Genomic DNA, 4,562 nt, shown 5'->3' with positions numbered 1-4,562 from the left:
AGTGACCCTTTGGTTGAGATGCGGTGGTCCTGAGATGAGGAGAGCAACATTGTGTTCCACCTCTTTCACTTATGAATTGCTCCACTTCATTATCTACAAGTCTCTTTCTGGCCATAAACTTTGACCTTATTGGAAAATCATCAGTGTTTGTAGATTAAAAGTGGAGGTCTTCACTGCGATGTTATTCATGTCCTTTCTGGATAAGTCACTCAAATGAATAAATGAATGAATGAAAGCATGCAAAACTCATGTATGAGTTGACTGAGTGCTAATAACAACAGGCTGATCTTGATTTATCTACTTTGTACCAGGCATCAATGGCAGAATACCCCATGCCATCTTTTATTTTTTTAGAGTAATTCATTATGTTGTTTAATGTGAAGTAAAAAACACCTATCCAGCATGTCACCCAGAGATGATGTTAAAGACTGCAGGCATCTCCAACATGTCTCATAAAGACTATTTCACCCCCCCATTCTGTTTAGCTGCTAGCCTCTTGGCTCTCTCTTCAGCAATGGTGAGGCAGGTTCCTTTTCTTCTGGGAAGAGAAATCCATGCTTTGCTGCCTTCACCAATAACAAAGATGTTAGAAAGCCAGGTAGAAAAGCTATTGACATTGGCATCTTTCACATGAACCACATCAAAAGAGCCAGGATGTCTTTCTCTGTTAGTGGTCACACCAATTCTCCCCCAGTTAGTGCCTCTAGGCAATTTACAAAGCTTACTGGTGTCAAACTTGATGACATCAGTTATCTTTCAAGTTTCCAAATCAATCTGAATGGTGTCATTCACTTTAATGAGGGGATCAGGGTAGTGAATTGTAGGAGTGTCATGGGTCACCAGATGAGAGATTTCTTTTGTGTCCACAAAGATTTTTCTCACTTTGCATAATTTATACTTGGCCTCCTCAGAAGTTATATGATGAACAACAAAGTGACCCTTAGTAGCATTGATCAGACTGAAATTTGCTCGTCTTGTCAATGCTGATGACATCCACAAACCCAGTTTGGTAAGTTATATCAGTCCTTACTTAAATGAAGTCAAACTTAATGAAGCACTGCATGCAAATTTTCTTTACTTAACCTCTAGTTAGGGTATACTTAAAGCTTTTCCTTAAGAAAACTATCAGATACAGACATGCTCTCAGTTTGTGGGAACCAGTGGATAGATGAGGAACAAACACAGTAGTCAATTTACCCAGCATTCACTGTTTTAGAGTTGCTACTGTCTTCAGGTGCTTCTTGAGACCAGGAGCCATGGCTGCACTGGGAATGGAAAGAGCCCCATGCAGTCTTTTTGAATCTCTGCAGTGCCCCTCCATTTTTAACTAGAAACATATAAAAATTTAATTTCACACAAACAAGTACAAAAGTACAAGAGATAATTATAGTAAAATTATCTAAGGCTTCTATAATACTTTCCTTAAATTTTAGATTTTTTTTAAAGTTAATTTATTTGTGTGTGTGTGTGTGTGTGAATGTGTGTATGCGTGCGTGTGTGTGTGTGTGTGTGTGTATGGGTGTGCCAGTGTTTCTTGCCTCTATAGATGAGTGCTAGATACATGTGCCACTTTGTGTATCTGTCTCTGTATGGTTACTGGGGAATTGAGCCTTGGCTGACAGACTTTGTAAGCAAAAACCTTTAACCACTAAGTCATCTCCATAGCCCAAATTCTAGATTTCAATAATAAATTTTCTAAATTTTAAATAGGTAAGATAGAAGAAACATTTCTTAAAAACCTTACCTTAAAAATCAGTAAACAAAATTAATTTCTCTTTCTCCTAGACCCCATAAAAGAAGGCCTGGAGCAGTAATTTCTTGCTGTAGCACTATAGCTTGAGTAGCTACAGTGGTCCTTTTTAATAGGTCTAACTATTTTTAATTTTCAGGTGAAGATTGTGGATCATAAAGGCCACACAGGTATGAATTGATGGTGATAAGATTAGAACCTTGGTTCCAGTGGAGCCAAAGCTCTGCTTCTTACATAGGATGACATTAGTTTGAACCAGAGTTCTTTCAACAGATAGATGACAAGGGTGGGGAACTTATTAGGGTTTAAAATCACCCCTTCAATAAATTATTTTCTAGCTGAAAATCACTGAATACAGAATAACAGGAAAGAACTGAGAAATAAACTGGCCTGTAGGTTAATTCTAGAGGATGGGTGGTACCTACAGCTCCTTACCACTTTGTAGACATAGCCATGCTTGACCTGGGTTTACCCTGCATATGAGGAGCTTAAATTAATGTGTTTTGGGGGATTTTAGGGTCTGGGTTTAGCCAGGTGACTCAAGGGATAGAAGGAGCCAAAAATGCACCTACTCTTGAACCAACTGTAGCATGTCTGCTTTATGTCTTTGGTAGGTGGATTAAGTCGGGGCTGTGAAGACAGAGTTCCTTCTGCAGTCTTCCAGTACTATACCATTCCTGACATGACTAAACCTAAATTGACTGAGAATGCACTTCTGCCTAAAGTTTTCATTTGATTGCTAATCCATCACATTTAATTTGATGGACATCTACATGTAGTGTACCAGAAAAAGATGTTAATTATAATTCTAGAACATGTTTAGAGGAACATTCTTTAACAGGATACTTTTCCACCAAGGGGATGCAAGTTAATTCTTGAAGAGTGAAAAATCTTGCTCTTTTAATATGTAAAGAACAGGTAGGAGAATAGTAAATAGTTATATCTATGTCTATAATATAAATGCAGCAGGAGACATCAGAGAAAATGTTGAACAAGCTTCCTTAGAAATACAATGATAAAAAAACTTGAGAAACATTGGTCTAAAGTCTCAGCTACTTGGAAAAACATCCACTTATAATAGTTAGAAAGGCAGACATGAAGGATGTGGAGAGAAGGACTGCACACCAGAAATAAAAAAGAATTCTTTTTCTGTTGTTGATTCTGTTTACATAAATAGAAAAATAACTTGGATAAGTTCATTGCTTTAACCCAGAAGATGTTGACCCCACAGCCTCACATATAGCAAATCCAAACCTCTAGTCCTGCTACAAGTTGCTGTCAGAATCACTAGACTGCAAAATACTTGCTTTTATGTTTACTCCATATTGCAAAAGTACTAGATAAGGGAGAAGCCTTCTGGTTCTTGTTGGCCCAGTCTTGACCTGAATTCTCTAGAACAGATCAATGGTTCTCACACTTCAACTGCATCAGAATCACCTGGAAGCTTTATAGGAGGATTGAATTGCTTGCTGGCTCCTATCCTCACAATTGCCGGAGGCCCACAAGAGGCCCCAATAATACATATTTATTTTTCTGTTCCTTTGCCATTATGGAAATATATTGTTTTCTCTTTAAAATGATTTTAATTTATAATTAGTCACTCATATTAATAGATTTAATGGATTTCTCTGTGATATTTCCATATATACATGTATCTTACTTTCATCTTTTTTAGTATAATGCTGCTGCTTCTGACTGGCTTTTAAATTTTGAAAGAGACCCCCCAGTCAAATGGGCTCCTTATCTGGTGGCCCATGAGAATTACTGGACAGCTTTAAGAAAATATGTACTTTTGGGATAATTTCTTCAGAACCTGAATCAATGGTTTATAGGAATGCTCAGGTTGAACATAGCACTTGAGATAATTCTCATCAGCACTTCTATAGGAATATCTCTTCCATAGGCTCTTATATCAACTCTATTCTAGCAGTGGGGACCAACTGCCCTTTGGTTTTTCATTTATAAAATAACTTTTGTGGCAATGTATTGTTCCCAGTGGGTGACGACTTTTGAAATTTCATTTATTAACATTCTAATTCTTCCTTTAATATATTTTATTTATTTACTTGAGAGAGAGAAAGAGGGAAAGAGAGAGGGAGAGAGAATGGATGTGCCAGGGCCTTCAGCCACTGCAAACAAACTCCAGATACATGTGTCCCCTTGTGCATCTGGCTTATGTGGGTTTTGGAGAGTCGAACCTGGAACCTTTGGCTTTGCAGGCAAACACCTTAACCACTAAGCCATCTATCCAGCCCCCACATTCTAATTCTTATAAAATAAATGTTGATTGTGTTTATTAGATTTGAAGGAAAAGAGCAACTCTCTCTTTGGGGGTTGATTTGTGAAATAATACTGTGCAGAGGTAGTACATTAATTAGATTGCTTATGAGGAAAAATTTTAAAAGCAAACCCTGGATTCTTTATTTAACTGTTCAAATAAATTAAGCAGTGAAATTCCAAAAAATGACTACTATTTTCCTTATCTGTTTGGACTGGTTTTCCTGCAAGTCTTACCTTTGGATTGGGGAATCCAAAGTATTGTATTCTAGTGTTTGGGAACTTGGTTGGCGTTATTGATGACATGACACTGGTAATTGTACTTAGAAAATAGCATAAATCTTGAACATAATACAACTGAATGAATTTATTTTGAAAGTTCTTTACAAAATAAGATTATATGATTAAGGCTAAAATCTCTTTACATGAAGGAATAAGAACCACAGAAGTAGTAGTCAATGGACCTGTCTAACTGTAACTTTTTCCAATACAATTTGTAGCAATCTCCAGGTAGACTTTAAAAAAAATCTCTAAG

At 36.9% G+C, this 4,562-nt stretch overlaps 1 pseudogene; it reads right to left on the bottom strand.

Annotated features, from left to right (window-relative positions):
- Positions 1-459: 459 nt before the first annotated feature.
- Positions 460-1,258, bottom strand: LOC101603907 (annotated as a pseudogene).
- Positions 1,259-4,562: the final 3,304 nt, after the last annotated feature.

The sequence above is a fragment of the Jaculus jaculus genome, chromosome 7 (genome assembly GCF_020740685.1).
Source record: "Jaculus jaculus isolate mJacJac1 chromosome 7, mJacJac1.mat.Y.cur, whole genome shotgun sequence".
NCBI classification, from domain to species: domain Eukaryota; kingdom Metazoa; phylum Chordata; class Mammalia; order Rodentia; family Dipodidae; genus Jaculus; species Jaculus jaculus.
Note: the sequence above shows the minus strand (reverse complement) of the source record. Positions and strands in the feature narration are given on the sequence as shown.